Source organism: Excalfactoria chinensis, chromosome 1 (genome assembly GCF_039878825.1).
Source record: "Excalfactoria chinensis isolate bCotChi1 chromosome 1, bCotChi1.hap2, whole genome shotgun sequence".
Lineage (NCBI taxonomy): Eukaryota > Metazoa > Chordata > Aves > Galliformes > Phasianidae > Excalfactoria > Excalfactoria chinensis.
The window spans coordinates 164,913,634-164,939,437 of record NC_092825.1 but is presented as its reverse complement, the minus strand read 5'-3'; positions in this window follow the sequence as shown (position 1 = coordinate 164,939,437).

Genomic DNA, 25,804 nt, shown 5'->3' with positions numbered 1-25,804 from the left:
CCATGACACGCAGTGGTGTATTTCCTGGGGATTATTTGGGTAAATAACCAGAGATTGTCAGCTACTGGGTGACACCTGCTCAGTCCAGACATTACAGGGTGCTGCACTTGGGTCAGGGCAATGCCAGGCATTTATACAAACTGGGGGAAGATCTCCTTGAGAGTAGCCCTGTGTAGAAGGACTTGGGAGGTGGATGAGAAGCTGGACATAAGCCAGCAGTGTGCACTTGCAGCCTGGAAGGCCAACTGTGTTCTGGGTTGCATAAAAAAGGGGTAGCCAGCAGGGAGAGGGAGGTGACTGTCCCCCCTCTACTTGGCTCTTGTGAGGTCCCACCTAGAGTACTGCATCCAGGCCTGGGACCCCCAGCACAGGAAGGATGTGGAGCTCTTGGAACAGGTCCAGAGGAGGCCACTATGATGATCAGAGGGCTGGAGCACCTCTCCTATGAGAAAAGGTTGAGGGAACTGGGCTTGTTTAGCTTGGGGAAGAGAAGGCTCTGGGGAGACCTCATTGTGGCCTTCCAGTACTTGAAGGGAGTGTATAAACAGGAGGAAGAATGGCTGTTTACGAGGGTGGATAGTGATAGGACAAGGGGGAATGTTTTTTAACTGAGACAAGGGATGTTTAGGTTAGATATTGGGAGGAAGTTTTTCACTCAGAGGGTGGTGATGCACTGGAACAGGTTGCCCAAGGAGGCTGTGGATGCCCCATCCCTGGAGGCATTCAAGGCCAGGCTGGATGTGGCTCTGGGCAGCCTGGTCTGGTGGTTGGTGACCCTGCACACAGCAGGGGGTGTGAAACTGGATGATCTTTGTGGTCCTTTTCAACCTGGGCCATTCTATGATTCTATGGTTTTATGATTCTTTTATTCTATGATTTGTCACAAAAGCTCATCTGGATAGTGGCTGTGGTTTCTCCTGTGGTTTCTCCTCATCTGGATAGTGGCTGTGGTAACTCCTTTCTGGTTACGTGGCAGTGAGGCACATTCTTACACATCTCTCCTGTAAATTCACAGCTGTAAATTCACACAGGATTTACAAAGTAAAACAAATCAGATTTCAAATCTCTTTACAACAAGATTTCACCATGCAAGAAAAAATCCCTCTCTGAACCAAAAGCTCAGAGCTGCAGCTTCCACGAGGCCTCCCTGCAACCTGCTCTGCTCCGGGCTGAGCACACCAGGGGCTTCAGCTGCTCCTCACACACCTTGCCCTGCAGACCATTCCCCATCATTGTAGCCCTCCTTTGGATGCTCTATATTATCTTTGTGTCCTCCTTACATTGTGGCACCCAAACTGCACAGAATGCTCAATATGAGGCTGCACAGTGCAGAAGCAGGCAGGACAACCCATCCTTTCACCTGGTGGCGGTTCTGTGCCTGGCGTGCCCCAGGGCACATTGCTGGCTCATGTTCCACTCGCCATCAGTCAGAGCCCCTAGACCCCATTCCGTGGGGCTGCTCTCCAGCCTCTCATCGCCCAGTTTGTGCACGTATCCAGGGCTGCCCCTCCCCAGATGCAGAATCTGGCACTGCTTTTGTTAAACTTCATGTGGTTGCTGATTGCTCAGCCCTGCAATTTATCAAGACCTCTGTACAAGGAATTAAAAGCCTGGATAGCAAAGGCAGAGGGGTAGCTTTCCAGTTACCTGACAGAGCACTTTCCTTCCCTTCACCCCTCCTTGCTTCTTCTCAAGGCACTGCAGAAAACCAGTAACATCAATGAGGAGGCTCTGCTGGTCTGCTCCATTCCTCTGTCCCAGGCCAGGAAAGCTTGTAAGTTAAAACTTCCGTGGCGAATGGAGTATCAATGTGATTGTCTTCCCTGGGAAATATCTTGGGGAAAACCAAACTAAGCTTCACCTCAGGACTTATAGAAGGGAGGCTTCCCTTGCACCTTCACAATGGGTCAGATTTCAAGAACTTTGACTATTATTATTTTTTCTGGGGGGATGGGGGGGCATTTAAATGGAGCTAGAAGTCTTTGGTGAATGCACAGTCTGAGGTTGGAAAGGTGCATCAAAAAAGGGTCTGGGAGACTCTGGCAGCCCTGCTGCAGGAGCAGGGAAGTTGGGAGAGGAGCTGGTGGAAAATATGGGACTGAGTTCCTCAGCACTTCAGGGCGGAAACGGTTTGGGGACTCACTACATGACAAGTGGGGATGAGGAGCCCTGGTTGGAAAGCGCAACCACCAGCATGAACCACCCTGTCCTTTCTTCTTTGCACTGTATGATATAGGAGTGCAATTGCTGTCTAAATGAAACAGTTATGTGCTGTATTTACCCAACAGTTGTGTGAGTGCTTAGCACGGCTGAAGAACACAAGAGACACAGCTGCAGAGCTCTCCTGCTTCCTCCAGCTCACTGCCACGATCAGTGTGTGGTCCTCACTTTTTTACTTGCTTCAAGAAAAGACACAAAGTGATATAAAAAGCCATTCTTTGAATGATGGAAGAAAAAAGGCAAGATATCTCTCATCCTTTCCCTATTGCTCTGATGGGTGTGTAACTAAAAGAGTTGCTTAGCATGGACAACAAGCAGCAGGAAAGTGAATTTCCTTTGAAACCAAGATTGATGGAGCTTCCTCTTAAGCCATTATTTTCCTCCTTGTGCCTTTTAGCTACTCTGGAAGTCTAGCTGTGGATGTGCCTGTTCATTGCAGGGAGTTGGACTAGATGACCTTGAAGGGTCCCTTTCAACTCAAATGATTCTATGATTCTTCACCAGTGCGTCCATCTTCAGTCCTATGATAGGACCTACTGCAGAAGGTGGCCAGTCACTGAGGCCTGTGAAGATGCTGCCACTCCCTTAAGCCATGGGCAGATGAAAGCTGTGCAGTTTTGGAGTGGCAGCAGCCATGGATGGAGTGGTTGGGGCTGCAAGCAAAGCACTGGAAGCAGAGGCATCTGCCAAGCAGAGAAAAACGTGCAGAGAAAAACGTACAGGGCCACAAAGATGGTGAAGGGCCTGGACCATCTCCCCTATGAGGAGAGACTTAGGGAACTGGGTCTGTTTAGCCTTGAGAAAAGAAGGCTGAGAGGGGACTTGATCCAGGTTTATAAATACCTGAAGTGTGGGAGCCATAGTGGCGAGGCTGGTCTGTTTTCAGTAGTGCGTGGGGACAGGACTAGGGGAAATGGGCTGAAACTTCAGCATAGGAAGTTCCGCACGAATGTGTGCAAGAACTTCTTTACAGTGAGGGTGACGGAGCACTGGAACAGGCTGCCCAGGGAGGTGGTGGAGTCTCCTTCTCTGGAGATATTCAAGACCCGCCTGGACGCCTACCTGTGCAACGTGGTGTAGGGAGCCTGCTTTGGCAGGGGGGTTGGACTCGATGATCTCTAGAGGTCCCTTCCAACCCCTACAATTCTGTGATTCTGTGATTCTGTGCTTGGAGCAGCAAGTCCTCCTTCTGACCCCAAAAGGAAGCAGGAAACTGCTGAACCTGAAGCCCACGGCTCCTGTTGCAGGCCTGGAGGTTTGTATGGCTTCTTCCTCCCTATTTCTTGACTGAATGAAAAGCTTCCATTCCGCTGACCTAGGATGTTGGATTGTTGGTTTTTTTTTGCCTCTTTCTTCTTTCTTTTTTAACGTGAAAGTTAATGAAAGTGATAACTTGACACTGAAAAAAAGGTGAATTTTCCCTTGTCATGAACTGTGAATGTAATTACTCGAGACAATGCTGAATATCTCCACACGACTAGGAGAAAAAAAAGAAGAAAAAAGAAGAAAAAAAAAAGACTCAAACAACCCAAAATAACCACTGAGAATTCAGAGTGGAAATGAATGGAGCCTGCCTCATTCATAAATGTCATACGAGACTTTGGCTAAAAAGGCAAGCCTGTCATCCCCAGGACAGCAGCTGTTGTTATGTTGAACAAAATGGATACAAATGGGTATTATTTTAAAGTGAAATGCTTAATACCAGGCCTAACAAGCACACTGTCCTCTCTGTAACCCTGTGTCATACAAGCCATGATCTCCAGTAGAGGGCTTGATTGCACAGGAAATAAAATTCACTGGCTGTGCCCTACCAAACCGACAAACACACTGGCAATGTTTGAGTTACTATGGCAATCACAAAATAGGAAGGCCTTTTCTTCTTTTCCCCATCTCTGCATGCAGCCGCAGGCTGCTCCTGAATAGCTCACATCTGCAAAAAGTTTTAACACGGTACTCAGATAAAGAAAAGGATCCCAAAAATGGGCATTGACCCGTCTCAAAAAATGTTGCAAATTTTATATACAAGAACTGGGGAGCTGTGCCACTTTGCGCAGGTTATGTCATAATGTGAACAAAAAGGGATAAAAGCTGATGAAGGCTTTTGCTGTCAAATATGGAGAGAGGGGAAAAAGCAGAAGTAAATGACAGCTTTAATGCAGATGTAAGAAGAAAAGTCAAAGATGGGTGACAGAAAGTTAGTAGTCAATGAATAAGGGAAAAATTTCAGACACAAAAACCAGACAAAAGGGTAAAATACAATAAAAATCTCACTATAGAGAATACTGAGAAAAGTCCCAAAAGCACAGTGAGCAAAATCTTGGAACTATCAAACCATGTGAAACCGCCATGTGGTTCTTTAGAGCGGCCCATTTCAGGCATTAATAGCTCCCATTATAAAGGGGGAACCTGATCTCTGGCCTGGAAAGCTTTCAAGAAGCAGACTTTTTACAGCAAAATTGAAAAGCAAAACAAAACTAAACCTCTCTCCCTTGCACAAATCAACCAGGATTTGGGTCTTTCTACAAAATTTAGCCCTGCATTATGAACTGTTACACGTTTTACCAGTTTTCCTTTGACAATTGCTTTCCAGTAATGGAGAATAATTATGTACTTAAATGGAGATTTGTTTTCTGGCAGATATTACAGTCGGGGGGTTTCTGATTTTATGCTTTCCATCATTCAAGTACGTTTATTGTTGATAACAGAAACTTACTTTTACCAGCCATCTGACTTCTACCTTCTGATTTAGATGCCCGTGCAAAGTACACGGATGTGTGCTAAGTGTCTGCCTGTCTCAGAAGGCTATTTTATCCCACAGAGAGGAAAGGTGTGAATCCAGAATTTAACATACGGGCCTGCTGCTTTGTGCTAGTTTTGCTTCAGATGCCTGATGTGGAGCATGGAAGCTTGGAGGCACCATTACCACCTTCGTGAACCTAGCTCCATCTGGCAAGAAGACTCAGTAAGAGTAAATTTAATCTTAATTTGATCTTAATCTTGGGTTCAACTGACACGTTATAGCTTCTGAGAGTATCATTGCACTTTAAAAGCTCTTACTGACATGTCACATTAATCACTAGCATCTGAGAAAGGTTTAATGAGGGAAAGTGAATGAAAATGGCATAAAAAGTTCACCAAAAAAAAAAGAAGTCCAAAGGGCCGAAAGAAGCCCCAAATCCAGTAAAAGTTGGACTGCATTATACATTCATTGACTCTTGTTCTTTTGGGGGTGTTTTGGTATGAAAAGAAAGAAACAATAGAAGACAATAGCACTACCTTATCAAAGTTCATTCAGGCAGCTATTTCAAATACTTTTAACGGCTTGTCACTGGGACTTGCAAGTCTCCGAGAGTCTAAACATTCTGTCACATTTGTGTACTAACCACTTAAAGTGCTGCTAAAGCCTTTTGACCTGGACTGACTCTCCTTTATCTAGGTCAAAATGCAAGGCAAAGCCTTTGTGTTCCACGGCCTTCATTAAATTCATTGATTTGACCTGTATTTTAAAGACCAAAAGTCAAATGGAATGGGAAGTTAAAGTTCCCATACAAAATCTTCCACCGAGCACTTCACTGCCTCCTTGAACTATGTAACATTCAGAAAAGGCCATCTCACGGCCATTTGAAGTGTGGGCTATAGCTGGAGTGGCAGTTTTGTCCAGTTTTTTTCGAGAGCATTAAAGAGATTCATCAGAGCTTTCTCTCTCTTAAATGAGGACAAAAAGTTGAGTCTTGCAGACAGTTCCACTTACCATTTTTTTCCTGCTCAGAGGCATCTTTTTAACAGGGCGTAGCATATTTATATCTCTAGCACACGGAGAGGCAGAGATAATGGTTCTTGCTTTACATCAGACTCTTGATGTGCTCATGGTCAATTGAATACTAGGGGAAAGGAGCTTTTCTGTGTGAAGAAATAGACCCTTTTCTGCATATGGAGACTAAGTTTCAGAGCCAGCATTTGGGGGTACAGGTAAAACCCAAGGCCTTCAGAGGTAAAATGGAGGTTTACATCAGATATAGTTTTAAACTAAGACTAAACATCATGAAGCTCAAAATCTGGAGGTTTCATTCATCATTACAAAAGAGTTCATTGCTTGGTGCAAGATGCATTTCACCATGTGGCTGACACATCCCAAGTTGTGAGGATAAGAAGAAGCCTTCCTAAAGGTAAGGATGCACATGCAGTAGAGCTTTTCCCCTCAGAAGGACTGGTGGTCAGACAGCAGGGACAGACCAGGCTGGCCAGGGTTGCCCTGCCTTACTGGGATGTGGAAAAGCAGGAACACAAAGGGGGATATACTTGTGTAAAGCTGGGGCAGATTGGTGACCCTATCCTGTGTCACGTATGGCTGAGATTTAGCGCTCAGGAACAGTGGGATGAAAGGAAAATAAATTACAAATATCAAAGTAAATGTTAACCTAATGGCAGTTCTTGCAGACCTCCAAAGACGTAAACTTTCTTTGAGATGGTCTGCAAGCTTATAAAATAAGCTTTTTATTAAATAAAAAAAAGATTGAGATATCTGATACAGCTTTCCAGAAGCTGTTATTTTCATGCCTGGGTTATGTGACTAAAGGCTCATCTCCAGCAAATAAAATTGCAAAACTTATACTTCCCCTTTCAAGTGACCCATGGACATGTCCCCCTTAGGGTCTCACCAGCTTGCACATCAGCTCGCACACAGAGTGACTGGTGGGCAGGCTCTGCAAAGATGAGGGATGAGTACATTTAAGAGATGCTGGGGATCCTTTCTACAGAAGAAATCCTTTGTGGATCTTTTCAACAAGTCTCACAGTAGCTGCTGAGTATGGATTTTGGACAGGGAGAAAAACTGAATGTTGTTTTGTGGTCAGATGAGGAAAATGTGATTTTTTAGATAGATAGATTCTTCTTATCATTTTTTGATGCAAATTATGTTCAGTCTTATAATCCATGGGAGAAGAAGAGAGGGAGAGAATACCAATGGGAAATAATTCCAAGGAACTACATGCAGAAAAGCTTACTGTGTGACTTCAGTGTCTTTCCATTTCTTGTTTTTCATACTGGAGAGCAGAAATGATATATTCCTTCTGAGATCTGCTCTACTCTTCCCTTTCTGCTGTTTCTCTTAGCACTTATCAGCCACAGATAGGGACTCCATTTTCAACTGGAGCCTGGAAAGAATGGCTCTCAGAGTGCATCCCCGCTGGGTCTGCAGAAGTTTTATATCACAACTTGACACTTCATTTATCCATTTCTATCTTGAGATCTCTTTGTGGGAGTGAGCAGCTGTGAAGTTAGAAGAAGCTGAGGTACAGAATTCAGAGATGTGGTGGCAAGCAGGTAGCAGTAGACCAGGAGGCAGGATCATCTTCATTGAGATCACATGGCATGTGCAGAACAACTGGGTGATCAGGCCCAGCCAGCATGGCTTCATGAAGGGCAGGTCCTACTTGACTAACCTGATCTCCTTCTATGATTGAATTACCCACTTGGTGGATGAGGGAAAGGCTGTTGATTTGGTCTACCTAGACTTCAGCAAAGCCTTAGACACAGTCTCCCATAGTGTTCTCCTGGAGAAGCTGGCAGCCTGTGGCTTGGACAGGTAGACTCAAGTTGGAAGGAAGTGTGAGTCAGCCTGGGGGTAGGAAGGCCCTACAGAGGGATCTGGACAGGCTGGATCACTGGACTAAGGATAAAGGGATGAAGTTCAACAAGAACAAGTGGCAGGACCTGCCCTTTGGCCACGACAAACCCAAGCAATGCTACAGGCTTGGGGCAGTGTGGCTGGAAGACTGTGAAAGAAATGGACCTGGGTGTGCTGGTGAATGCTTGGCTGAGCAGCAGTGTGCCCAGGTGGCCAAGAAGGACAGCGATAACCTGGCTTGTACCAGAAATGGTGCTGCCAGCAGGACCAGAGAAGTGATCAACCTTCTGTTCTCAGCTATAGTGAGGCTGCACCATAAGTACTTTGTTCAGTTTTGGGTCCCTCACTACCGCAAAGATAATAAGACTCTGGAACATGTCCAGAGAAGGGCAATGAATCCATGAGGGAGGTCTGGAGCACAAGTCTTATGGGGAGCAGCTGAGAGAACTGGGATTGTTCAGTCTGGAGGAGTCTCAGGCGTGACCTCATCACTCTCTACAATGCTCCACAATGCTACATTGTGGTGAGGTGGGGGGGTCAGCCCTTTCTCCCACATAGCAGTGATAGGACAAGGCCTTGACTTGTGCCAAGGGAGGTTCAGGTTGGATATTAGGAAAAATTTCTTCTCCAAAGCAATGGTGAGGTGCTGGAATGGGCTGCCCAGGGAGATGGTGATATCTCTGCCCCTGGAAGTGTTCATGAAATGTGTGTATGTGGTACTAAGGAACATGATTTAGTGGTCAACATTGGTGGTACATGGGCAGTTGGACTAGACTTTTGAGGTCTTTTCCAACCTCAATGATTCTATGATTCTAAAGGCAGACAGAGGGGCAAGATGGGAGGTAGTGCTGTCTTGACTCCTGCTCAGTGAGTTTGGCCATTCCAAGCTATCTTCTTTCTCCTGGAACACAGCTATCTGCTTCTGGAGCTCCCACTGGAGAATCAGTGTTTTCAAGAGCTTTTAAGTTGGTAAAATATTTTCTCAGGTGCTTCCAATGCACAACATCCAGCTCCAAACTGATGCAGAACCAGGGCTAACCAAGAGCTTTAGTGCACAAATGAACTCAGTAAACAACTGTTCTAATGGGTTTAAAGTTCAAAAGAAAGTCCAGAAATAGATGAAGTCATTGTCATCTAACAATAGGCCTATAACAATAGGCCTATACATAAATCATTTATAGTACAAAGTGACTATGATTTTTTGAACCTTACCACCTAAGAGGTCTAGAGGAGAGGAAGCAGCAGAAGCAACACAGAGAAAGTCTTCAGTGTTGAGTATTGATAGATTGTTATCCTATAGAAAGTCTGAATGGAAAGATGTAAGCAAAAGGACTTATTTAGCCTTTGGAAGAAATGTCCCTAAAAAGAAGAGGAAGATCAGCCTTCTGAGGTCATAGTGTTTATTCAAAAGAAAAAAACAAAGAAAACTACCGAAGTCTAAACCAGACCTTTGTCCCATTATTTTCTGTTATTCCACAGGGATAATTCTAGATTCTAAAACACAGAACAGAACTCTTGGCCAAGAAGAGTTTGTGTGACTTTTCCTTCTTTGGAAAAATATCTGTAAAATGATGTTATTTTTGTTATTTCTTATTCACCTGCAGTTAATTGATCAGCAGTTGGATGGTCTTTGGATGGTCTGCAGACTCTTTGTCTATAGCTTTGTGAATTCCTAAGATTCTTTTTTTAATGTTTTGTGACTGGGCCATAATTGGTAACTTAGAGACTTATTTTTTTTTTCTGAAGTCATTTTGGACAATTCCTGGAGCTTTGAAGATTTACCAGATGATCCCTTCCTACTGTGACTCTTCATGGAGGATCGTGTTTGCCAGAGGCTCTGTGTCCATGAGCATCCTTGTAAACCATGTTCTCTCACATCTCTGGAAAGGAATGAGATGAAGGGAGTTGAATGCCACCAAAGCAGAGCGATTATTTTGTATTTGGAAAAACATTTGCAAAAATCTGTTTGGAGTTGTCTGTAAACAGAGTCACTCTAAAACAGTGCTTCAAATAAAGGGGTATTGTTCCCGGCCACCAAGGCAGAATAAAAGTAACTTCAGGACCACATCCAGTGGGGTGGGAACCATCTAGTCCATGGCATGCTCCCCGTTCCTGCCAGCCCATGGTGGTCTCTTTACAGTGAGAGCTTTTTTCTGGGGCACTGGGGGAGCACCACAGAAGGGCAGATTGAGGAACACCCTATGGATCAGAGCAGTGGTATCCTACCCCTCTGCTCTGCCTCTATCAGTGGCAGTAGGAGCTGCTGTAATGCAGAGCACAGGGTTTTCACCACTTTCTTTGCAATACTGAGATTTCCAAACCCCACAGCTGAGGAGTTGTTCAACATTAGGTACCTGTATGGGCTTCTGAGTGCCATTCCATGGACCTGCTCTCCTCAAATGTGTCTATTTCCTGGAGAGGCTGCTGATACGATATGCCAATGTGGCCTCCCAGGGATGGTATTTCCAAACATTCACCATCAGCCATGTACTATCTGACTATGTTTAAACTCATTTCCCACGTGTTCTCTTTGCTTGCATTAAGGGATCTGTGAATAATCGTTATGCATTTGCCTTTCCCACCACCCCCATGGTTTTGTGAGATTTATACATACCCTCCTCTTAATTGAAGAGTCTTTTTAGTCTCCATACAAGATGAACATTTCAGTTCTTCACAGTTATCTTCATTGTCTTTGTCTGTGTCTTCTGTCTTTTGCTACACTACCTTTCTTGAGACACAGAGACTCCATCCGCACCCAGTACTCAGTGTAAGAGAGAAATTTAGGTTTCTCTCCACTCTTTTACTGCTTAAGGTATCAGCGTGTATTTATTTCACTATTTAGTGCCTGTACTTTTGAGTCTGAAGTCTATCAGCTGTGAAGATCATAGCTAATTAGAGTCATTAAGGTTGGAAAAGATCTCTAAGGTCAAGTCCAAGCATCCACCTACCACTGATATTGCCCACTAATCATGTCTCTCTGTGCCACAGCTAATTCTGTGTTTTAGGAGCAGAAAGTAAAAGATAAAGCAGTCTAAGACTCATTCTACACTAACAGATCACAGTCAGCATTAGAGATATGTTACACCAGCTTAAACATGCCAGGAACCGTGCAGCCATAAAAGAAAAGGGGAAAAGGAGCAGAGTGAAGGGTGATGCTATAAAGGGGACCAGGGTGATGTAAAACCTGTCTTTTCACTTTCCAAGTGAAATAATTTGGAGAAGAAAGATTTTTCACACTGGAGAAACATCTGCAAACATGCCTTCCTTTTCCCTCCATATCCTTTCTTCATAGGAGAGGCGCTCCAGTTCCCCAAACATTTTCATGGCTCTCCACTGGACCTGCTCCAAGGGCTCTGCGTCCTTCCTGTGTTGGGGGCCCCAGTCTGGACACAGTACAGGAAGGATGTGGAGCTGCTGGGGCAGGTCCAGAGTAGGTTTATATATATGGTTATATATGGTTGCAACCGGCTGTGTATGAAAAAAGGATCATCAGCAATGGTGTGCTGAAACATAAGAGGTACATTTGCAATGGGACAAGAAAGGAGTAGTGCCTGTTCTGAACATAAGCACCTGAAATTTTTCATTGGGCTCTGCTGCCATTCTCCCATAGTGCTACTCCCATCCACCCATGGCAGCTGGGCTGGAGCCACAAGGATGCTGCAGCAGTGCCAAGAGGGTTGTTTTACCTTGTCACCTTCTCTTTCACACCCTGTACAAAGCGCCCTGTTAGAGCCCCAACAGGTGGGAGCCCATGGTTTATTGTGTTAGGGAGTTCAGGAGAGTTGCATTAATCCACTTAATGGCCACATCACCCAACAGCCGCGTTTGCCAAGCTGCAACCACAACCTAATGATGTACTACCAACTTCCACGCCAAAGACAAGGCCATTTAGAGCAGAGAGACAAGCTGAGTTAGCATAAAAGAAGAGGCATCAATCACCATTCCTCCAAGACAATGGCGATAATTTAATGGCTGTTTTTTAAGAAGAACTGACACTATACAAAGATTGAGGAGAAAGGTCTGGTAGGCTTCACCTGCAGCTGAAAGCTATTTGTTCCCTTTGTGCCAACAACCCAAGTGAGGTCTGAAATGGCAATTTCAGCAGCTGGCATCATAAGTATCGAGTTATGCTCACAGCTAAAGGTTTACTTTAAATTGCTAGATTTTCTGGCTCAAACTCTCATTAGTCAAGCTTGAGTGACTTTGCTAATGAATTCACTTTCTGCCGAATTTTAAACTAATGTGCAGAGATCTGTATTGTGATTCTGCTTCTGTTAAAATAATCTGGGTTTTTTGGTCATATTTTCCTTTGGACTACCAGTTCTATGACACTTTTTTCTACAGAGAAAGAATTTGGTTCGTAGAAACCAAATTCTTTGCAAGACTTTGGAGATTTATTATACCCATCTGAGTTGTAACCTTGTACTGTAGATATTTATTTAACTATATTTTGTTGTTAGGTTGCTTGGTTGTTTTTTCTTCTGGAGATGAATCAGTGCAGATATCCTTATGCATGGTGGAAGGTGACTCTACACAATTAAGACAAAAGTTTCAGGGCAGTTGAAGTCACCAAAGTAAACTTGCTCTGAAAGTCTGCAAAGAAGCAAAGCATGGGAATAATACTGGAAGGGTTTCAAGCAATCTTTAGGTCCAGACCATCACCACAAGACAAGACCACTCTCAACTTTTGAATGGACGCTTCTGTATGCTGTCCTTAAGCACTCCCCATGACAGAGTGCACACGTTTGCAGCACAGCTCCCCCACCTCACTGTCTATATCATTAGCAAGTGTTTCTGGTCTCTCACTGGAGCCTTCTTCCTGCAGTTAAGTGTGTCATTTCTTGTCATATATGGTCATGAGGAGTATTTTTTTCCATCTTCGCAGCATTTCTTGGCATATTTGAATAATAGGATCTGTAAACCCCTAGCACACAATGGAGCAACCCCAATTTCTGCATAGTGCAGCATGTTTTCTGAACGCACTCTCACCCTCCTTGTACCCCTCAGTCCTGGCCATGTGGGACCCAGGTTGGGCACTGAGCCTCATGGAGCACCCAGCAGTGTGAAGTCAGCTGGGGCCCAGCACAGCCTGTAGCGCTCCTCACCAGATGTTTGGATTAACATTTCCTGTTTTGCCTCAGACCTTCTCAGGGTTTCAGCACAAACAGCACATTTTGGCTTTTGTGGTCTTCAAGGAAAATGTAGTAAATGCTTTGAAATAAGCTAGCGGAAAAACAGTGTTGTTACAAATCCTGCACTGAGAGTCATCTTGACTCACCAGTCCCAAAATTGCTCTTAGTTTATGTGACAGCTTCTAGTTTTAATCCTAACCATTCTTCGGTGGGCTGCAGTCCTTGCTTTGACCCCAATCTTTCCTTTGCCTCCATAAGCAGCTGCTGCTTGTGCTCTGGTAACCCCTGTTAGCGATAGCTGTGTGCCAAGGAGATAGTGCATCTTATTAACTGTACCAAATAATTTCTAAAGAAATTGCTGATTTTCACAGGTGTCTTCTTTTTTTAATTTTATTTTATCTTCAGCGTTTGCTCCTTTCAACCACACTCTCCCATTATGACCTTCATGACTGTGATGAGTCTGAGAATAAGTTCAGCCCATCCTCTGTCCTGACCCAGCTGTGGACATCTTGCAGAACTTACAATCTTAGTTCAGTCCATCTACAGACCATGGCTATCCCCAGAGAGCGGCAATGACAAGAAAATATCATGCAACATTGAAATGTGAAGAAGGCAGTTTGGTGGGGAACATCTCATCCATGCTGTGAGTGGGACAGGACTGGGTCAGTGCAATACATGTAACAGTTAAGAACTGCAAGTTCAAATCCAAAGTTTTTTCTTCTTTCTTGTCAGTGTGAAGATGAGATTATTTTAGTTTTACATGTAGGTTTCAGGCATCAGTCAAAATGTAGCTTTGACGTGGCCTTGATATTAGGTTCTGCTATGTTCATTTCTAGAACTGAGCCTATATTCATCTGCAAAGCTGGGTTCTGTCTACACGGAAAAGACTCAGGAGGAGAAAGAATCACCAATATCAGCACGTTTATCCTGACAGTATTGAATATCTATCCAGATCTTTCTAAGTCCCTCATTCCATTTCACTGCTGAGCCCAGTCCCTTATAAATAAAGGGAACATCATGCAGTGATGCCATTACTAATCCCACTGGGAAGAGATGATGGGAAAGAAGGGAAGGGAAGGGAAGGGAAGGGAAGGGAAGGGAAGGGAAGGGAAGGGAAGGGAAGGGAAGGGAAGGGAAGGGAAGGGAAGGGAAGGGAAGGGAAGGGAAGGGAAGGGAAGGGAAGGGAAGGGAAGGGAAGGGAAGGGAAGGGAAGGGAAGGGAAGGGAAGGGAAGGGAAGGGAAGGGAAGGGAAGGGAAGGGAAGGGAAGGGAAAGGAGGGGAGGGGAGGGGAGGGGAAGGGAAGGGAAGGGAAGGAAAAGGAGGGGAGAGGGGAGGAGGAGAGAAGAGGGGAAGGGAAGGGAGGAGGAGAGGAGGAGAGGTAGGGGAGGGGAAGGGAGGGAGGAGAGGAGAGGAGAGGAGAGGAGAGGAGAGGAGAGGAGAGGAGAGGAGAGGAGAGGAGAGGAGAGGAGAGGAGAGGAGAGGAGAGGAGAGGAGAGGAGAGGAGAGGAGAGGAGAGGAGAGGAGAGGAGAGGAGAGGAGAGGAGAGGAGAGGAGAGGAGAGGAGAGGAGAGGAGAGGAGAGGAGAGGAGAGGAGAGGAGAGGAGAGGAGAGGAGAGGAGAGGAGAGGAGAGGAGAGGAGAGGAGAGGAGAGGATCTTCAGAGATCTTCTAGTCCAACTTCCCAAACATTTAAACATTCTCACGGGTGTTTCAGTTGCTTTAGAAATTGATGTAATTAGTGCATTATCTGAATACTCCCTATTTCCTACCAAGTCCTCTCACTTCCTGTTGCTTCTAGACTTCCAAGTGTGTGAGGCTGAAGACAAATGGAAATGCTTCTTACTCATTCTACTTGTTCAATTGTGCAAGAAAGGTGCATTCCTACATGGCATACTAAACATACATACAACAAGCATTGCCCATAATAAGCATCCTTCCCTTGTACAGTGATGGGATATTGGAAGCCACACAGAAAGCTCTGATCTCATCCCATCTTTCAGAGAAGATAACTCAAGGGGTTGCATTGCCAGAAGATGACCTCTTTCAGTTACTTCCAGCAAGGACAGTGGCTATTCATGTTGTTTTGTTGATCTTCAGTATGATTTTATGGTGTTATATCTTGAGCAATGGGTCTTCAGAATTACTTAAGTCTTGACTCTCTTAGAAATATTTGTCCTATAAATTGCCCTAGTTTATTAAAGTGTCAGATCAGGAAATTGAGCCAATTACTCTCATTCATTCATTTCTTCTTTCTTGCTTAGCTACTGAACTGGTAACAGGAACATTAGGAGCAGTGTGGGACTTCCGATCGTGCTGAAAATATAAGTTATTCCAACCTGCTTTGCATGGAGGACCGTGGATGAATGCTTTATGTAACATATATAAAAGCAAAGCTCAATGGTGACTGTCATAACCATGAGAGCAACTAATCCTTGTGATAAATTCTGGCTGAGTCAGAGAAGTCTTGGACAAAATCCAGGACCTTGCAGAGCAGGCAGCAGGTGAAGAGTTTGGGCCACCTCAGTGGTGTGCTCACGCAGCCCATACTGCTTGGCAGTTGAACTGAGAGAAGCTGAGCCAACATAAATCCTCAAAGAACCGAGAGGGGAAATATTCCAGACTGTTCAGTTCCTGCATGACCTGTCACACCACCCATATTGTCATGTGGTTTTTTTTTTTTTTGTCTACCTCAAGCTCTTTTTATCACATCTCCCCAGAGACAGAATTCTTATCATGAAAACTAAAGCCATGTATGGTGCGCTAATATGGGCTCCTGTACCCAATAGTCCAGGGGACTAATACAGATTTATGTACATTCCTGTATGAGAATAAATCAGAAGCAATTCTACTGAAGTTTCATCATTTAATTCCCAAGACTTGTACCAGAAATGTTAGTTCAGGCAAGCTCAACAGCTCACCAAACCCAAAACTTCAACACACTGCTCTTAGAGGCAACACAACCATTTAGAAAGACAGCATGAAACAAGGATGCTTGCTGAAAGAGTATTTTATCTTCAGTTGTGTTTTATATCTTCCAGTTAAGTAGAAATGCCATCATCTCCTTTTCTACACGATAGCTGCACGTGTTCTGAAACATTATCATTTCTAAGATTAGAGTGAAAGCAGGTATCATCCAAAGTGTTCTTATTTATATTAGAGCTTTAATGAGGCTTTCCAAGCCAACTAGATGAAGCCATGAGCAGATGGTGTGGAACAACACATCACTTGCCCAAATATCTAAGCTTTGGCCAAATGAGCAATAGTGACACCAATACTGTTCATTTGAGAAAACGCATGGAAATATCTGGATTGGACAAATGCATGGCGAATCGTTTTAGCTTTTTCTAAAGAAGTTTATCAGATTTGACTATCAATCATCCACGTTGACCAAGGATAGAGCGTCTTTGCAATAAATGTTCATGCTTGTCGTCATTAACATCATTTAGATTTTAGACTTTTTCTAATTAAGAAAGGTTCCCACCAGCAACAGCAAAAATCTCTACCACCTCTTTCATTATCTCAGCCTTTCTTCCCTTTAATTACTATTGAGCTCCTGGCTGATTAAATTAGTTTTTTTAGGCCTTTTCTGAAATCTTAGGGAAATTATCTAAAAATCATGAAATCAATTCCCTTACGCTGTTTTAATCTTTTATGTTTTGGGCTCTGAGAGGGACGGGCGGACAAGTGCAGCCCCTCCGAAAAGTGTGCAGCACTAGACTGCTTGCCAGCCTTCTATTGCCTTTGTGGACCATCTGGGTCAATTTCCTTCCAACTAAATGAAATGCAAATAAAAATTCCAGCAGTTTTTCAGCTGCAGGCTGCCCAGCTGATTAGCATGACAGAGGCCGGGAGATGAGGCCTGACCCTGTGCACTTCCCCTCATCTCATTAAGTTGTAACTCTACCGTGGCTGCATTCATGGTGTTTATTGACGCTGAAAGGCGTCTTTATCCAAAACTAGCTAAATTCACATTCAGAGTTTTTCCATGAAGGCTTGCCTGCTACAGCACAGCATCCACATGAAAGTGAACCTATTGTAGCTTGGTGCTGTGTCCTGCTGATTCCTTAACAATCTGAGCTTTCCCCAAAAATGTTAGATTCACAAGTTTAAGTTCCAAAAAGAATAAAAAGAAAAAAAAAAATCCACCGTAAGACCCAAATGTTTTAATAACTCAGCAGTTTAAAATGCTAAGAGCATAAATATGCGTCATTCTGATGGTGATGGTGTGAATATTAAACCCATACATGCGAGGAGACAATTCAGCCAAAGTACAGTAGTAAGAGAATGTCTGTGTCACTTAGGACCACAGACAACAGGGTATTATGCTTATTCTCACATGACAGTGATATAGGATTCAATATGGCAACATCTTCTCCAATTTCTAGTGCTTTGAGAGTCACAGCTGGGCAATGGAGAGAAATAAACCTTACAGCTACCCCCTAACTCATGTCTTGTCACAACTTCTATGATGGAGTTATGGCATATATGGCTAATTTCATCTAATAGGAAGAAATTCTTCACTTAGAGGGCACTGATGCACTGGCACACGCTGTCCAGAGATGTTGTGGATGCCCCATCCCTGAAGGTGTTCAAGGCCAGGTTGGTGGGTTCCTGGGCAACCTGATCTAGTGATTGGCAACCCTGCTTAACTAGATGATCTCTGAGGTCCCTTCCAACCCAAGCCGTTCTATGATTCCATATAATTCTATGATGCATGATGACATTGTAGTCTGTGCAAAAATGAAAGAGAATATTGCAACATCTCTGCTGTATTCAGTGGTCACATGAATCAGAGGATATTTGGTGATTTCATGAAGAAATTCAACAATAATTTGCCCTTGCTTCTGCTGAGACTTCCCATCTTATCTGATAATAGGTTCATTTTTCTTCATACATACAGAGCTGGAGAAAACATGTTTTTGACCTGAGGAGCAACGCACCATGCTTGGGTAGGAGAATTCAGTTTACAAAATTCATTGTGCATTAATGCCATTGAATGACAGGTCAGCACGAACATTACAATTACTTTCTGTATCAGTTACCATAATCTCACTGAACTTTTGGAAATTCTGTTGATTTCTATACATTTCCAATTATATCTTTGTTAGTGTAGCTTAGCCAACCATTCCACAGCTCCATGTGAGTTTGCAGACAGGTGGAAGAAACACCTCAGTGCTTGGCCTTCCCATCATTCTGGGCAAGAGTTTTCATAGCAGATGATAACTGCTCAAGAGTATTGTCCCTGCAAAAGCTCAGGCTGTAGTGTGAGTGTCTTTAGTGCACTATTTTCTGGGTGCACCCTGGTGTTGGTGTTTTATTGGGCAAGTTTTATGAAATGCTTCTTCTCAGAGGTAAAAAAAAAATCTAAAGAGGCAGCGAAATGCCTTCTTGTCTGATCTGCACCGATGTGAACTTCATTTGTTACTGGGTTTTCATTTGAACCGATAACATTTTTGCAGTTAAGATCTCCCAAGGAAACAAACTGGTGCCTTTCAAATCAGTAGCTATAATATGGTTAGTGCTTGATGTGCTTTGTTATCAGTCATGACAACTTTAAAGCCAGTCTACCGTGTTACAAAGTGTGATTTTAAATTACCATCCATGATAAGTGCTAAAGGTTAGGGGAGTCATGACAGACAACTGCTGCGCTCCAGGGTAAAGCAGAAACACTACACCCAATGGCATTTTGTCTCAAGCTATAACCCAACACAAAGGCAGAACTTTATGTTTCTGCCAGATACAGATTTGAGGAAAAAATGATTTAGAATCCTTCAAAGATTTTGCTCCAGTAATTCAGAATGTTTTAACTTCAAATTAATTTTAATTCAATGAAGTGAAAGCATTGTGATTAATAGCTAGGTAATAATAAAATACATATTCAGCTATCAGATATCAGGAAAAAATTCTTCTCAGAAGGAGTGGTGATGGAGTGGCGCAGCTGCCCAGGGATGTGATGCAGTCACCTTCCTTGGAGATGTTCATGAACCATGTGGATGTGGCACTGAGGGACATGGTCAGTGGACATGGTGGGCGTGGGGTGCAATTGGACTTGGTCTTGGAGATCTTTTCCAACCATGATCATTCTATGATTCTACAATATGTGCTACAGTAACACCAGTACTGGAATATAAATATCAAATAATAATCTCTGGTATTTATTAGAAGTGTATGTTTTACAGTGTTAGTAGTATGGAATAATAAAGTTGGGCGAAATCCCTACATTGTCTTTTAACAGAGAATTTTTCAGGCTTAGTATGTTCCTTGAACAGATTTTGATGATGACAAAGTCGTCTTTATGACAGTGAGTTCTCAGTAGGAGTTTTCAACCAGGTTCTGTTATCTCTGTTATCTATCAGACAGAAAATAGGAGCCGGTGTTTGTTTCATCTGGGAAGGTAAAGGCAGTAATGGTTGTGCTTTCTTATTTATCATGTCAGATTATTTATTTATAAAGTAAGATACAAATATTCTTTGTTAGAGCATGGGGGGGGTGGTGAGGGAATACTCTCACATCCAGAGCATTGCAAATGTGATCAAAGTGTTTTTAAAGATTCAAAGCCAAGATAACATGGATATATTTATTAGAAGAAACTCTATAATCTGTTTGTTGTATGTGTACATGTTATCTTGAGCCATTTTGTTGATTTTAAGATTATTAGAATGTAGGCAGCTTCAATCAGGAGTCTGGCTGGGTCCAAGGCAGCAGAACACAGCCATGGCATCCTAACTTGAGAAGAATTTGAAAGATGGCCACTATCAGCTAAACTGCAGCAGAAAGAAAGAAAAAGGAAAAAAAAATCTTCACTTTTGTTATTACAGACAACACTTCTGAAGGCTGAACTTATTATCCACTAGTGTCTGGAGCTGCCTATGTTGCTTATCTTGGAGATGAGAGGCAGCAGTGCTGTCTGGCCTCGTGCTGAACCTGAATGCATTTGGCACCAGTAAAGACAGTGTCTTATCAAGAAAACTGAGCTAGCTCCCCAGAACACAAACCAGAGAGCCTTCAGGTGTGCAATTCTGTACCTTGATCAATGGGAAGCATGCAAAAGAGCAAAATAACACCCTTTTCTTTTATTCATCTGGGGCAAATTCCCTGTTCTTTCTCCAAATCACATGGCAGGCCTTTATAGTGAGTAGAGAAGACATGGTCAGAAAACAGTGGTTTATTTTTCTCAGAAATGTCCACCTTAGTATTATTAGATCAAGTGGTTTGGAATGAACACTTTGTATGTCCAATCCAAATCTCAGTGCTGCAGAACAGTGGGCTGACCAGGAGTGGGAACATGGGTTCTTCAAAAGAGAAATGCTAAGCTTTATGGATCTAGCCATCAGTGACAGGGCAGCACACTTCTCTTAGTATATTAGTTTTGCCATACATTCCACTGCTGTGGTATTTCACCTTTGAGGTGTGACCTTTGAATCTTTCCATACATTTAATAGAACCATGCTGTAGATGGCTGTGATAGAACCAAGTGTGAAGGTCACGTACTTCAGTGTAGGCATTAAACCTGAGCTCCATGTCTCACAGCTGATGCTAGTGGAGATGTCCTCAATATAGCTGATAACAAGAAGGGGTTCTGTGGATACACTGGTCAGTAGAGGAAACACAAGGAGAGTATAACCCCCTCTGATAAATGGGAAGGGAGAAATGACAACAACAGACATGGATAAGGCTGAGGCACTCAGTGAGTTCTTTGCCTCAGGCTTCACTGACAGTGAGGCTTCCCATGTCTCCCATGTCCCTGAACCTCTAGGTGGGGCTTGAGGGAGCAAAATCCTTCCTAGTGTAAGCAAAGAGCAAGTTCAAGACCAGCTGGTCAGGCTGCACATGTGCAAGTCTATGGGTCCCAATGACATGCATCCCAGGGTCGTGGATGAAATGGCTGATGTGGTTGCCAAGTCACTCTCCATCCATCTGAAAAGTTGTGGCTATCAGGTGTAGGTGTAGTCCTGGTAACTGGAAAATGGAAAGCATCTCTCCATTTTCTAAGAAAGGGAAAAAATTAGAGCTAGGAACCTAAAGGCCAATGAGTCTTACCTCCATGCCTGGGAGGATCATGGAACAGATTCTCTTGAAAGCTGCATTAAGGTACATGAAGGATGAGCAGGACACCCAAGACAACCAACAAGGCTTCAGCAAGGGTAGATCATGCTTTACCAATAACATAGACTGAGGGATTGAGTGTTGATGGACAAAAGGCTGGATATGAGCCAGCATTGTGCACTTGCCACTTCAGTAGGCCAACAGTATCTCGGGCAGCATTAAAAGAGGGGTGGCCAGCTGGGAGAGGGAGCTGATTGTCCTTCTCTACTCTGCCCTTGTGAGACCTCATCTGGAGTGTTGTGTCTGGGCCTGGAGTGCTGAGCACAAGAAGGATGCAGAGCTGTTGGAGTGGGACCAGAGGAGGGCCATGAAAATGCTCAGAGAACTGGAGCACCTCTCCCTATGAAGAAAGCTTGAGAGAGCTGGGCTTGTTTAACTTGGAGAAGAGAAGGCTCTGGGGAAACCTCATTGCAGCCTTCCAGTACTTGAAGAGAGCTTACAGGCAGAAGGGAAGTAGACTTTTTATTTGATCTGATGGTGATAGGACAAAGGCGAATTATATATTTGGAGGAAATTCTTTACTCAGAGGGTGTTAAGGCACTGACACAGGTTGTCCAGAAAACCTGTGGATGCCTCATCCCTGGAGGCATTCAAGGCTGGATTCAATGCAGTCCTGGCTGGCCTGATCTGGGGGGTGGCAGCTGGCCGGGATGCTGGAAATGGATGGTCTTTAGGATCACTTCCTACCCAAACCATTCTATGTTTCTATGTTTCTATGCTTCAGTACAGTCCATGGATCCTAAAGGGCAGCCCTTCTTCTTCTCAAATTCAGCACTCACATTTAATACTGTGGGATCAACCACAATTTAACCTCAGCCTAAATCACAAAACCGAAACATTCTATTTTGAAATACATCCATCCCTATTGCTCCTATTCCGGTGCACTGTTCACGGACATGTTGTTCTTTGTCTCCATCTTTGTTCTGGTGAAGATCTGCCTGTTTTTCTTCTGGGCCTGAACTCCAGTGATACATACATTTAAAGAATCTATGAAGCTAGAAATTAATAAAGAAACCGGTATCTAGGGATCCTGTAGGTCATTTATGTAGTCCATTGCACAGGATACATTTAATTAATAGTAAATATCGAACCATTCAACTGAATAAAGGATGAGACATTTTTAAGGATCTTCTAAGACTGTCGCTGAACTCTGGATCAGCAAGAACAAATCAACAAGTGTAAATAAATAAGCATATTTCTCTCCTTGTCACTGATAATGCAACACCTGTGATGCATATTCCTTAATTCGTTTCAAAGTGATCACTCACATGTAGAAAGACAGGCACATGGGGGAGACTTTGCAGCCTTGGGAGTAGCTATGACAGTGTTTGTGGTGTGAGGGGGCACATCTTCAACATGAAATGCCTACTAAAAGAACTGATGAAAACATGGACCCAGGTTCTCTAACTTTCATCACCCAGTGCTGGCATCTGCATCTTTCCAGAGTACAAGAGCAATGTATATATTCCAAATGCTCCACCACTCTTACGTGCCTGAGGCTGGAGTCCAAACCATCTCAGAGGTCTTCTTTCTGCTGTGGCTCATCGTTCTCTCCATGACCAGCCTCTCCATGACCACAGAGCAGAGGCACGAGCTGTGGTTTCTTTCCAAATGGCTGTGCTCACACTCTTAGCAGAGCCCCTGAAAAAGTGCTGGTTTGCCTTCAATTCCCAGTGCCTTATCGCAGACAGCCAATATTTCCCCTCCTGTCTCCGACAGTTTTGTCTATCAAAGCATCAGGCAGTGGTGTTTTATGATGTGCTGTATGACTACCATGCATGTGCTCAGCATGGCTGCCTCATTTATCACTGCTCAGCCTTCACACTGGGACATCATCCATCACTGCCTCCTTAGAGCACAGCCAGAACCTGGTCCATGCTGTTGCCCTAGCCCAGAGCCATGTGAACACTCCTCAGCAGGTCCCTTTGTCCTCAGGCTGCTATTTTTTTTCCAGGAAATGTGACTTCTTCTATTTAGTTCCCCACCAAGAGTCTGGAGTAGAAAACCAAACTTCAAAATTCAATTGACTGTGCCTAATGGAGGGGATTTTAATTTGTAGCCCTTGACCCTTTTCTATTATCGATGGAAATAAAGACCCTTTTTGTTTCATATTAGCAGCTAATGGCAAAAGAAAAAATTTAAGGTTTTAATTTTTTGATTCTAATAATGACCTCCATGTCCATTGATAAACCATGAATAATCACTAAGAAAGCAGTTCTATGAGCAATCTAGAAAGTGGACAATGGAACCTTTGAAACTATTTCATATACAGGACCGAAAAAGAGCTCAGGAATACATTTGTGTCTGGTTCTCTTGTGCTACAGAAAGACAAGTGTCCTTTTTATTAATTGCATTAATTAATTGTACTGCACTAATGGATTTGTCTCTCACAGACCTGTTCCTCCTACTCAAGAGATAAAACTATTAAACAAAACCAATACAGTGATTGAAAATCTTACCCAAAGTAAAAGCTGTGAATCGAGAGATTTCTCCTACTCCTAGTGTCGTCAGAGAGGAAAACTCCATTGGTTTTACAAAGACTGCATATTAAAGTAGACGTGTTCTATCTACCAAGAGAATGGTGAGGTGCTGGCACAGGCTGCCCAAAGAGGCTGTGGATGCCCCATCCCTGGAGGTGTTCAGGGCCAGGTTGGATGGGGCCCTGGGCAGCCTGGTCTAGTATTAAATGGGGAGTTTGGTGGCCCTGCATGTGGAAGGAGTATTGGAGCTTCATGACCTTTGAGGTCCATTCCAATCCAAACCATTCTATGATTCTATGATTGTACTGAACTAAACACGGAAATGGGTTTTCACTTGTTTCTATGGTTTAACATCCTTGCTCTTTAATGTCATTCTGTTTCTTGGACACTGCTGTGGCATGCATGAGGATGTGGCAGATGGAACTTGAGCACCTCATAATTCTGTCTGTGGGATTTAGCTTCCTGTAGTTGAAGAAATGCTGAGTGATGTACAAGAAATTCACACTTATGGGAGTAGAACAGCACTTCTGCTTTAGATGGACTCTTTTCTTATTTTTATATCTCAGGTTTTCATCTGCTTGGTAACTTGGAAATGAAGGCATGGGCTCAGCATGGGGACCTTGGATGGTCTGGCTAAGTTGAAGACATGCTTAACCATATGGACAGGTGTCCTTTACCTTCCAGCATTGTGCCTACACCAGCATTAATTCAGTGCAGTAGAGATAGGTGCATAGCCTGAAGCAACCAGTACTGAAGCCCCTGCTTCTATTGCATTTTCAGATGAGCTTATTTTTGGGTGAGCTCTGGGGTGTTCCACTGCATGAAATGTTCTCACTGTGTGTGGTTTGATGATGCTCAGGGGGCCAGTAATTGGATCAGGTCCCTAAATCCATCCCAAAGGGCTGGAAGGATCTTTTGGAAGAAAAGTGAAACAATCAGTCTATCAAGTAGTTTAGAGACCACTTGATGTTCTTCTTGTGCAGAGCTTCCCTTCTTTTTACTTCTGCTTTACTGTCCAGAGGATGCTGTGAGAGATGGGGGAGAATGACTGGACTGTGTTCCAGGGTGATTCCCAGGAAGCTGGAATGAGAAATACAGCATTGTGAGGATAAACAATGAAGGAAAAATAGGTTCTGAGACTTCTGACCCTTCATCATGTTGGTATGGAGAATAGCTCAAATCAAATTCACCAAAGAGTGAATAACGGCAGAACACTGAAAGACATTGTAAGATGATGTTACTTGAAGGCCCATAGGAAGTGAAGGCAGTTCTTTCTCTGGCCTGAAAGCCCATTCAATCAGGAACCTGAACTAAGTGTAGATGTGGTGTTTTCTTCCCCTTGCAAGGACCCACAGCCTGTGAGTTCTGGTGCTGGTTGGAGGCTGAGAGGTAGACAAGTGCCAGGATCCTTCCACACTGCCTGACTACCAGGAGGGTGAGTAACAGAGTGGAGCAATAACGGAGCATGTACCATACATTTGTCTGAGAAAATAAAGACACAGGACATGCAACGTGAACAGAAACATTTGTATATTTTCAAGATTCTTCAAATGTGAAAGACAAAGGCCTTACAGCAAAAGAGTGTGAGGCACAAGTCCTATTTGTGAGATTCATGCTCTGAGTAGAGCTCACAGGCCTGCTGCTGGCCTGGGACAGACTGCATCGACTAGGAATCCAGGCTCTGTGTATGGTTGCATCAGTGAAGTAGAGATGCCAGGTTTGTGAGGTGCTACAGCTCCTGAGCCACAGCGGTGGGACTTCTTGCCTTGGTAAAATCACAGCCTTAACTAACAGGCCTTCCTCTGCCTATTGATTTCCCTGGTAGAATCAGAGAAGACAACACAAATCTCACATCTTCAGAGTGATGACTTTAGTCAGAGCAAGGCACTGACTTCTGGTGCACATACAATACATCTTGTACTGGAATAAGTTTAAAAAGTAGTTCACCTGTTACAATGACACAAGACTAGACTAATTCCCATTGCACTACTGTGTTATATTAAAATACAAGGAAGTAGAGGGATGCGGTTTGTGGGCTTTACTTGCATTTAGAATACAGAAAAATAAAAGCCGTGCAATCACATACACTTGTGATAAGCTGACTTGGCTCTTCATGCGGATGTTTTTATGCTAAAGCTTTTTGTTTTTGCATCTCTAAAAACATCCTGCTGTGCATTGGAAAATTTCCATGCAGATAGAAGGAGGTCAACAAATGGCTCTACTCAACCTGCAGGACGTGGT